Source organism: Dendropsophus ebraccatus, unplaced genomic scaffold (assembly GCF_027789765.1).
Source record: "Dendropsophus ebraccatus isolate aDenEbr1 unplaced genomic scaffold, aDenEbr1.pat pat_scaffold_291_ctg1, whole genome shotgun sequence".
Classification (NCBI taxonomy): domain Eukaryota; kingdom Metazoa; phylum Chordata; class Amphibia; order Anura; family Hylidae; genus Dendropsophus; species Dendropsophus ebraccatus.
The window spans coordinates 172,547-184,745 of record NW_027209959.1 but is presented as its reverse complement, the minus strand read 5'-3'; the positions used below and the strand labels follow the sequence as shown (position 1 = coordinate 184,745).

The 12,199-nt window shown below is 43.3% G+C and overlaps 1 pseudogene; it reads right to left on the bottom strand.

Annotated features, from left to right (window-relative positions):
• Window positions 1–6,538: 6,538 nt before the first annotated feature.
• LOC138775889 (U2 spliceosomal RNA) lies at window positions 6,539–6,739 on the bottom strand (annotated as a pseudogene).
• Window positions 6,740–12,199: the final 5,460 nt, after the last annotated feature.

Here is a 12,199-nt window from a genome sequence, read left to right as displayed (position 1 = left end):
CATAAAATCTTCGAGTATGTATAAAGAATAAGAATGTATGAAATGTTTCCTCACCGAGGGTCTTTTCCAGACAAGTCCTTGCACCTTCTCGGAGTTTGGACCCAGATCTTTGACTCCAAGAGACGACTGGGCAGCGGGAAATGCGGGGTCCTGAAATAGGGTCTTAGAGGCAAAGCACTGTGCCTTCAGCTCCTCATGGTCTTGGTTTAAGTATTTCCTTGGGTTCTGGTAGCTCCCAATACCCAAGGCGGTGGCTTTGTCCTTGGCTAGTTTAGCAGCTACACTTGCCATAGTGCCGTCCTTCTGTGTGCAGGGGCTGAAGTGCGACAGTAAGGAGCCCTATATGTGAATATATAGTCAGAGAACCAGATGTGAGGAAATATCCAAGACACAAGGGGAGATAGATAATAGCTGAGGGGTGTGAGCAAGGTTGTCACCTAAAGCAAAGGTCAGGTCACCCAGATACAGAAAAACAAAGCAAACCTGCCCTTACATATTACCTTCCTCTTGTTTCTTGCCAAGGGGGTCGTACTTCAAGGGTCAAGGAGACCTAGTGATATATGGAGGCTATTATGTTGTGTCCATTGAGACTAGAGCTGCAGTTATGACATCTGTAGGAGACATCTAAAGAATGTAGTGTCAGCTCTGCAGCTACATGTTGTCTCCATTAAGTGGTTGTGGAGGAACTGCAGCTCCCGCAAAGGAACCCTAGGCTTAAACCATCAGTGAAGATTAAAGATGAACAAATTCACAGTAGGAACCAAGTAGAGCGCTTCCTTCCTATCTGCATTCTGCTCATCAGGCTGTGGGCTTTGAAGTCCGCTCCGCTTCCTGCCGCTCCTCCCCGGGTGCTGGGAAAAGATGGATCCAGTTCTGGGAAACTGGGTGAAGTGTGGCAGTGTCTTGTGTCTTTCATACTTCTTTCTTGTTCGGATATAGATATAATTTGCTAGTATGTGTAGGCCGTGCACCCACCTATAATTTACATTATATCTGTGCAAGAGTTTAGCAAAACTGTGTATTATATCATTGTTTAATATAGAACAGTATTGTATAATATAGTATAGTATATAGGACTACCCCACCCCCACACAATAAGATAATACATGATATCAGTTATATACATATACATAAACACGACCTTCCCAGCTGATACAGGGGAGGTCTGAGCCGGATCTTTCTAGATTTTATTGTTATCTATAAACTAGTATCTGGCAGTGAGACTGCTGAGAGGAGAATGTGAGTCTGGAGGAGAATTCCTCTTGGTGTAGGAGTTTATGGAGCAGTCACTTCAAAAGGGTCATAAAGATGAAGGGTCTGAAGGGGGAGTAACTTTCCACTATATATTTAGGTAGTAAAGGGGCAACCTCTATTGCCCAGGGCAAAAACATGCTCCGCTATGTTGGAGAACAGTATATGTATACAGTATAGTTGGTACAGAATATGCTTAATTCTATTGCAACATTGTCCTCACCCAGTCAATGTCAGCTACGGGACTATTACACAGAGCCATTACCTGCCAAACTGGGCAGATATCGCCCTGTGTAATACAGACAGCAATCAGCCGAGGAGCCGATCATCAGCTGATCACTGTCTTTACTGACTCTGTACCCACAATCTGACCCCCCAAACCGCTTGTACCTTCGGATAGCTGCTTCTAATCCAAGATCTGTCCCGGGGTCCGTTCGGCAGGTGATGCAGTTATTGTCCTAAAAACAACTTTTAAACTTGCAGCCCTGTGCCAAACTGGCGTGGCCTAGAGTGTGTATGCATTAGGCTGGCACAACCTCTGTCCCTCCTCCCCGCCATCCTCATCATTAGGAATGCTCCATTTTCTCCTATTCATCAGCTGTGAGAACACGGCACATGGGCTGGATCGTTAAGGCACCTGTGTAGTGTTCACTGCAGAGGAATAGAAAATATCCTGCCAGTGGCATTTCTAATAATGAGGAGGGAGGGAGGAGGGACGGAGGGGTGGTGCAAAGTTAGGGCACAGATACTCTAGGCCATGCCAGTTTGGCGCAGGGCTGCAAGTTTAAAAGTTGTTTTTTAGGACAATAAGGCTGGTTCACACTGCGTTTTCAGCATACGTTTAACGGATCCGTTTTTTTAACGGACAAAAAATAGTGTCAGCAGTGTTTTTGTGTCCGTAAAAAAAAAACGGATCCATTTTGATCCTTTTTTTTTTAATAATGGAAGTCAATGGAAAAACAGATCAAAACAGATGCACACAAATGCATCCGTTTTTTGCAAAACCCAGTGTGAACCCAGCCTGATTGCATCACCTGCCGAACGGACCCCAGGACAGATCTTGGATTAAAAGCAGCTATCCAAAGGTACAAGGGGTTTGGGGGGGTCAGATTGTGGGTACAGAGTCACTTTAAACAGGTTTAAAAAATCATCTGCCAAAAGCCAATTACAGCAAGGGATACGCGGATATTGCAAACAATGTCTGTGAAGCCCTGTTTATCAAGCTGTGTGATAAGCTCTGTAAGCGAGCACAGATCTAGCAGATCGGTGCTCCTTTAATGTGGGTTCAGTCTGTGGTCAAAAACCACAGTGTTTCGCTGCCATGAATGGCGACCCACAAATAGTCCTGACCTTGCAAAAATTGCCATGTAACCCCAGCCTGAGGGTCCTTTTACACAGCCCGATATGGGACCATGCAAGGATGCAAGAGAGTACCAATCGGCGAGATCAGCGCTCATTTGCATTGCTTTAGAAAGCAGAATCAATAGTGCTACTGGGCCACACAAACAATCAATGTATCGTTTGTATGGCCAGTTAGCTATTTTGCCACGATAATTGGAACAAATTTTGAAAGCTGTGCAAAAGTTGCAATCAAATTCCCTGCTCCTCGGCCGATCATTGACACTTTTTCACAGGGCGATTATCAGCCAAAGGACCGCTACTGGCTACACTCCTTGCGATAGTTAACCTGTGTAAAAGGGTCTTGACTTCCTGATCACAAACCATTTCTTTGTTGTTCAAAATAGCAGTGCAAATCTCTGTTGTTTAATCTATTTTAGAGGGTTTTATGTGTTTTTATGTATGTTTTTTTGGGAAAATATATATATATTTCTTACAGTTTTTTTTTAATCTCATATATATTTAGTATTTTGACAAATACGCAGAGAAAAGCAATTCCACTAATTTTATTTATTTTATCCGTGCCCTCAGATACTTGTATGAACAGTCACTTATACATATCAATGTAATACCTATGTTCTGCATTGCTCCATTAGATCAGTATGATAATGTGTGGAAAAGTACAAACTGTTAAAATATAATGTTATCAAAACCACTCGACGATTGGCATAAATGTAAAAAAAAAAATAAAAATGCCATGACTGCTGTTTTTTTTAGATTCCATCTTATCCCACAAAACATGAAATAAAGTGATCAAAATGGATCTATGAAAACATGGTACTGATTTATATAGTAAAACTACACATTATAGTGCAACTCCAATAAAGCTCAGTGGTCAGAGTACGCCAATTGCAATCATTATAAGACTATGTTCACACACGTAAGAGACCATCCGTTCCTTGACCCATCCGGGTCATGGAATGGCCGGTCTCTGAAAAGATCATCCCGGCCGGTACTGCAGTACCGGCTGGATGATCTTTAACGCTGCAGAGTTTTGATGCGGGCGCATCTGTGCGCGCTCGCATCAGAACTCCCCACAGCACACTATGGAGCGTGCCTCCGGAGCCGCTCGCTCCACTGTGTGCACTGACAGGGTTTTCTGCACCCGCTATTCAATGAATAGCGGCCGGAGAACTGACATACACATAGTAGGAGAGAACACTGTATAACCTGTTGTATAGCTGATTGGGTGCAATGTGTCACTAGTATTATATTAGAATAGACCAAGTTGTTTAAGTTGTTCAAGCATCTGGGTTGGTCTTATAACATCTCTACAAGATCTTCTCCTCATATACATTATATCAGGATCTCATAAAATAAATAAAATCACTTCCAGATGTCATCGCCACAATGATATTCTATTATATATTATTTACAGCAGGGATGGGGAAACCACTGCCCTCCAGCTGCTGCAAAACTGCAATCCCTGTCCTAAGTTTTAGCTCCAGGCATGATGGGAATTGAAGTTTTGCAACAGCTGAGGGCGACCTCTCTGATCTATATTGCTTATATTCAAAGGAGCTGTTATCTGATCCATAGGTTTTTAGTGGGACGTCCGTTATGGTTAAAACTATCTGTTTGACGAGTTTCCATAAGACTTATGTTCTCTCCTGTCAAAAAACTGGACCCTGATAGATGTGTTTATTGTGCAATCTGAGTCTATGTCAGCAGGATGCCGGGGATGGCTGTCTTGTTTCATCCTGTTTGGCCTCTGTTTTTTCTTAAAGGGAATCTGTCAGCACCTAGAGCCGACCTGAGGTCCTGACAGTGTGCTAAAGTGACAGCTTTCTAGTTAGGCTAGGTTCACATTGCGTTTTCAGCTTACGTTTAACGGATCCGTTTTTTTTTGGACGAACACAAAAGTAGTGTCAGCTACGTTTTTGTGTCCGTTAAAAAAAAAGTATCCGTTTGATCCGTTTTTTTTTTAAAATGGAAGTCAAAGGAAAAACGGATCAAAACGAATGCACACCGATGCATGAGTTTTTTTCATCCATTTTTTGCAAAAAACGCAGTGTGAACCTAGCCTTAGCTCCATGAATATTCTGCGCCAGATGGCCTCCTGCAGGCTTGCGCCAACCTCCATATTCACACATGTGGCGATGCTGTCAAGGGCCGTGCGTGCCATCCTGACCGTTTTCTAATGATATCACAGGCCGCGTGCCTCTTCCTTCATTATTCACATAGGCGCGGTAGACTAATTATAAACTTGAGAGGAATACTAATCCAGTATGTGCAAATATAGGCACAACACTACAGATCCCTTTATGCAGGGTTAGATCTATGCAGCTCACAGAGGACCAGACCCACAACAAGACAACCTTGTGTATAAACCACACAGAAAATCAGAACAGTGCCCGACTGGCCCCACCAGAGGACCGGAGAATCCTCCGGTGTGCCACCAGCTTTAGACCCTGCACTGACACTGACTGACATGTTGTTTCTCACTGGTTCTTCATTGGTGGGGCCCCCAGGATCATTTCCTCTGGTGGGCCCCAGATACTGCAGTCTGACACTGCATCAGAAGTCGCGTCCATATCACAGAGTGTAGACAGGATATCCAGAGGGGTAGGTTCCAAATAATAAAACTTATTTGAAAATCAAAACGCATTCGGGCTCTCATTTCCTGAAGCATAACAATACAAGACATTTCATTCCTTAAATACCCTACATGAGCTGAAAAGCCCATCCCCCCCCTGTTGTAGGTCAAAGGGCAATCAGCTCATACATATGTCATATAAAACACATACAGGGGATCTACATAAATAAAAACTATTATGTAAAAGCCATATGGATGTGAGAAAACATAAAACACAAAAAAAAGGCGCCACTAAGCTCCGCTGAAACGCCACTTAGCCTGGTGGTGGGGATCAATCTAGTGGGGGTGGGGCTTAGACCTTTAGGCCAGCCCTTCTAATGGCCGCTAAGGAGCGGGGCCTATGTGCCAATGACGTCACAGCGGGGGCATGGCTAAGTGATGCTGGGGCGGGGCTAAGTGGCGCTTCGGCAATGAAGTCCCGCCCAGGTCTCCTAATCCGCAGATGATAAAAAGATTACTTTTTACTGGAAACAAGCACCATGACGTATGATATAAAATAAGTTATAAAAACTGCAAAAAATGGAAAGGCACTTGGAGCTGCAACTACAGTGTCTGTCTGTCTGCCTGGCAGTTATATGTGACATCACAGCCTTGATGACATTCATCACGGAATGTTTCTCTGTGTATGCTAGATGTAAACAACTTTTGCTCCATTCACACATGGTAAATGTAAAGCCTTATATGTGCACTCACCGCCAAGGTGCTTACAACACGCAGGGTGGTATGAAAAGTCTGCTACGCACCCTGGGGGGGGGGGGTGCATTTTTGGAAAGGCACCTGGGGTGCAGCTACGCACCCTGTGGGGGGTTGTATTTTTTGGAAACACACTTGGGGTGCAGCTGCGCACCCTGTTGGGGGGAGGTGTATTTTCGGAAAGGCACTTGGGGTGCAGTGGTGCACCATATGGCGGTTATTTTTTTGGAAACGCACTTGGGGTGCAGCTGCGCACCCTGGGGGAGGGGGGTTGTATTTTTTGGAAAGGAACTTGGGTTGCAGCTGTGCAACCGGTGGGGATTTAATTTTTTGGAAAGGCACTTGGGGTGCAGTGGTGCACCAAATGGCGGTTTATTTTTTAGAAACGCACTTGGGGTGCAGCTGAGCACCCTGTGGGGGGTGTATTTTTTGGAAAGGCACTTGGGGGGCAGCTGCGCACCCTGTGGGGGGTGTATTTTTTGGAAAGGCACTTGGGGTGCAGCTGTGCACCATATGGCGGTTTATTTTTGAGAATGCATTCGGGGTGCAGCTGTGCACCCTGTGGGGGGGTGACTAATGTCGGATTTTTGGAAACGCACTCGGGAGGGCACTGAACCTGGAAGTACTGCAGTACAAGGTCAAGGCCTGGAGAGGACAGAGCACGGTCCTTTTTCCGTCTCACTGTTCTAAAAATCCATCTCATGTACATATATACAGTATATATATATATATATATATATATATATATATATATATATATATACATACACCTCTGGTCTAAGCCAAAAGGCTATAAGGGAGCGGCCTCTGAGGGGACGCCACAAAAGCCAAATCAGACAACACATGGCATACATGTCTCAGTTTTGGCGGCGGCTTTACCATGGACAACATAGAAGCATTTATCTCTCTCTGTCACTATCTGTCTATCTGTCTGTCTGTCTGTCTGTCTGTCTATCTATCTATCTATCTATCTATCTATCTATCTATCTATCTATCTATCTAAACAGCAGAACGGAGTGCACTCACAGGAACAGGTGCTCGGAGTGCCAGCAATGGAGACTGGATCCACGTCTCCTCTTCAAATAGTAGCAAGGAATTGCAGCACTTCCAAAGTAGTGAAAACAACTGGTGGTTTATTTGGTGAAGCAAATAACAAAAAATCAGCAACGTTTCTGTCTCATCACGAGACCTTTCTCAAGCACAAAAATCAGTGACTCATATCCTTTTATATACTTAGTGAAATACAAAACAGGTGAATAATCACAGTGAAATCATGTGACTCAAAATACACAAGTGTTGTGAAAATTTTTTACAAAATCAGGAACACTGTGTAGTTACAAATTGCGTATACAATACATTTCATACAGTGATGTATATACAGCCTTACCCTTTAGCCAGATGCTTAGGGCGCGCAGGATCACAAACTCCCCTAGAAAGTTGGAGGTAGCACTCAACACCATGACAGAGGAGTTTGTTGAGAGAGGGTACCCGCGGGGTCTCCTGAGGGAACACAAAGAAAAACAGCTTCAGTAGAGCCGGTATCCAACATGGCGAGCACGGACAAGAGAATACCTTGTGTCACCACGTATAGTGATCTTTCCCCTAAAATAGCAAAGGTGGTTAGACAGCATTGGAGTATCATGAAAGAGAGTTATAAAAATGTACCGGAACTACAGACACCACCCCTGATGTCCTATAGAAGGAATAAGAACTTAAGAGACAGTTTAGTTAAAGGGGAAGTGACTAGAAAAGAAACCGGCAGTGGACAAAAATTTCTTATGGTGAAGAATAAAGGGTCATTCCCATGTAGACAGTGCGTCAGTTGCACATACATGAACAAAGGGACTAACTTTACACATCCATCTACTGGCAAAGTGTATAACATCAATTTCTACCTTACATGTACATCCAGCTGGATAATTTATGTCCTCTGGTGTCCATGTAAACTTTTATACATTGGAGAAACAACCCGAGACATGAGAACCAGATTGAATCAACACAGGTATTCGATTAGAACAAAAAGGGAAGACTTACCAGTTTCCAAACATTTTTTGGACCTGGGACACAGGGAAAGTGATCTAAAGTTAAAAATTTTGGATCATATACCACCCCTCAAAAGGGGAGGTGACCGGACCACATTGCTTAAAAAACGTGAACTTATGTGGATCCACAGACTTGACACATTGCAACCTAAAAGGGTTAAATGCGGAATTTGTTATTACAACTAAAATGTACAGATGAATTTTGCAGGGAAGTGGTTTGTCCGAAAGCTCATCTAGATTTTTTGTCTTGTTTCACTCTGTATTTTGTTGTTACTTATATCCTTTCTCCTTTCTTTTTTGTAGATTTCTTTTTGGAACGGCGAGGAGGGCTGCCCACCAATCACTGCTCTGATTGATTGTTGTTTTTTTGTTCTCCATACACTGCCCGGATTTTGATGACTGCACAGTCTTCAATGGACACAGTCACACTGCAGTGTGGAATGCGACATACCAGTATGTGCTGGGGCTTTGGGTTAGATGAGGGAAAAGTTTGCATAGGGGTTTGGGTGACCGTCTGGGAGTCCCGTGGTCCACATCGTGGATCCCGGTTGACCCCCAGGTTTTTGACTGGAGAAGCGATTCCGCTATGCGGGAATGCTCTCCTCTCCACCGGATAACCCTGATACACTGGAATGAGTTCCTATCCCTTTACGTCTTTAGACCCATTCTCAGCTCCTTCCCTGTGTGCCCCATTATAGTCAGTGTTCACATGAGATTTTGTTAACACCTGCGTTTTTCATGGATCGAGGGGCCACAATTTTACTGAGCATTTCTAACACTATGACCAGTGTGAAGATACGTCAGAAGCTGCAGAAGTTCCTATGGCTGGACATTAAGTACATACTTGACTGTAGTGACATTGTGTTTGTTGTTATGTCTTCCTTACAATGACGTAAGCCAGTTGACACACACCCACGGACCCGCGCATGCGGGATGATGTTGTTTACAAACCATTCACAACGAGGGCGAACAAGCATGGAGACAACTACATTTTACCTTTTTCTTCTCTGAGCAGTGGTGAGTGGAAGCTATCCCCGCCGATTTAATTTAATATATTTTAACATTGGTAACACGCTGTATATACATCACTGTATGAAATGTATTGTATACGCAATTTGTAACTACACAGTGTTCCTGATTGGAACCCTATTTTGTAAAAAATTTTCACAACACTTGTGTATTTTGAGTCACATGATTTCACTGTGATTATTCACCTGTTTTGTATTTCACTAAGTATATAAAAGGATATGAGTCACTGATTTTTGTGCTTGAGAAAGGTCTCGTGATGAGACAGAAACGTTGCTGATTTTTTGTTATTTGCTTCACCAAATAAACCACCAGTTGTTTTCACTACTTTGGAAGTGCTGCAATTCCTTGCTACTATCTATCTATCTATCTATCTATGTGTTTATGCGTCTATCTAGCTATGTATAGATAGCTACCAATTATTAAAGAGCAACTTTGTTGCCAGCCCTTCAAGAGAATTTTTGGTGCAATCACTTTAAGTGGTCCCATCCCTTTAAGAGCAACTGTGGTCCAGTCCCTTGAAAAGAAACTTTGTTACACTCACTTTGGTACATTCACTCACACCATAACTTTAAGAGTGAATTTGGCCCTTTACCATTAAAAAACGAATTTGGCACCGTCCCTTTAAGAGCAACAGTTCAAAAAATCAAATAGACATTAACAAGAAGAATTCTCATTTTGCATTCACATTTAAATATTCTCCATTAGCCAACATAATAAAAAAAATCCATTCATGACAACTGGTACTTGATAAAAGAGGATCCGGTTCTTGCCACGCAAATACCTGACACCCCTATGGTCACATTTAAGAGATGTAAAAATTTGAAAGATTTTTTAGTCCATAGTAAGCTACAAGAAGACAAAAATAAAGAAAATTGTCTTACAAAAAGTACCCCGAAAGGTAATTATAAATGCGGATCATGTTCTTGGTGCCCATATTATGGGGAAAACAAAATGGTTACATTAGGAGGCGTGACACAGAAATAAAAGATCTAATATGTTGCCGAAGTAAAAATGTTGTTTATGCAATGACCTGTACCTGCGGTTTATACTATATAGGCAAAACCATCAGATGCCTTAACCACAGGTTCAGTGAGCATATACGATCACTCCGCACAGGCATAGGAGCGACTTGTTTCATCAAACATATGAAAGACGTACATAACAACGACATAAAACAATTAAGTTCATGGGTCTAGAAAAGATACAAGGAAGTTCTGGGCAAGATGTAAATAAGATACTCCTACAAAAAGAAGCACGTTTAATATTGGCCACTAATGCGCAGGGAGCAAGTGGTCTGAACGATAGAATAGACCTCAGTATGTTTCTGTAACACAGGGTTAAATCACATGTTGTTTTTAATTACTTGTGTAACGCCCCCCATCTACGTCACTCGGTTATAATACACCTGTGTACGTGCATGGGGTAGCGACGTCTGATAGAAGCGCCAGCAAGGCGCGAAGCAGCTGTCACATCATCAGTGATTCTAGTGCTCTGGCGTTCCTACCACCCGATGTTCACATGGATGGCTTTTAATCTTGATTAAGGAATAAAGAAGTACCTGATTTTACGGGGTGAGTGCGCTCCTTTTTTCTTCTATCCCAGTTGTATAACATTAACTGTGGTTATTGTGAGCAGCACCACGATCCCCTGATCCACCATACTAATCCCGCTTCCACTCCATTTCCCTCCAATTTTCACTGGTGTATATCTGTGCAGGCGCTGTGACTACTTCTGTTTGGAATTATACTTGGTCCCTTTAAGAGGGACTTATGCAACAGCCCTGCAAGAGTGAATTGTGGTACTGTCGATTTAAGAGCGACTTTAGTACTGTCCCTTTAAGAGTGACTTTAACGCCGCCCCTTTAAGAAGTTGCTCCTAAACGGACGGCACCAAAATCGCACTTAAAGGGAAGGACCAAAGTTGCACTAAAAGGGACAAGACAAAAGTTGCTCATCAAGTGGAGGCAACAAATTTTCTCTTGAGAAACCAGTACCAAAGTCGCTCTCAAATGGACGGCACCAAAGTCGCTATCACAGGGACGGCACCAAAGTCGCTCTTAAAGGGACTACACCAAAGTCACTCTTTTTGGTCCAGTCAGTTTAAGAGCGACTTTTCCCCAGTGTCTTCCTGGCTTCTGCTCACTGCCCGCAGCCGCCAGGAAAACTGCAAGGACAGCCTCTGAAGTGACAGGCCACTCAGCCAATCACTGCTCGTGGCTCCGTCGGACAGTGATTGGTTGAGCGGCCTGTTACTTCAGAGTCCGGCTCTGAAGTTCCACCGGCGGCTGCGGGCAGAAGCCAGGAAGACACCTGGGAGGGGGCAGAAGCCCTCCGGGGAGCGTGGACAGGTACGTAGATACTTTATTCTTTTCTGTACACGTCCATCAGCCAGCGGACGGTGATTTTAGGTCAGGACCAAAAGAGACGATCAGCAGATGATCATTGCCCCCGGCCGATGGTTGTCTTTATAAGGCTAGGTTCACACTGCATTTTTGCAATCAGTTTCTTTCATCCGTTCTGTGCAAAAACAGATGAAAAAAACGGATACATTTGTGTGCATCAGTTTTAATCCGTTTTTCCATTGACTTCCATTATAAAAAAAAAAAACGGATCAAAACGGATCCGTTTTGATCCGTTTTTTTAAATAATGGAAGTCAATGGGAAAACGGATCAAAACGGATGCACACAAATGCATCCGTTTTTTTCATCCGTTTTTGCAAAAAGCGGATGAAAAAAAACAAACGGATTGCAAAAACGCAGTGTGAACCTAGCCTTGCACAGAGCGATAATCTGCCCAATCGGCCTGATTCGGCAGATTATGGCTCCTTGTAATAGGGCCCCGAGAATCTTTCTTTTTTTTAAAATTCTTTATTTATCAAATTTTTAATAAGAAGATCAGCCAAGCGGTTACAGACAAATAAGGATAAATTGTACATCAACGTATAACATTGTAGCAACCGCTGAAAGCCAACAAACATCAGCAAAGAAATAATAAACGCCGCAAAGCAGGCGTAGCTCTTAAACCATTTTAGTTGTAAAAGAGAAGAAGTGGAGAGAAACGGGGAGGAGGGAAAGGGGAAAGACGGGGAAGAAGAAAATAAGAAGAAGAGAAAACAAAAAACAAAAGGGGGGGGGAGGGGCAGGGAATGGGAAGAGAGAAGAAGGCTCAGGACTCCCGGACCGCACACTAA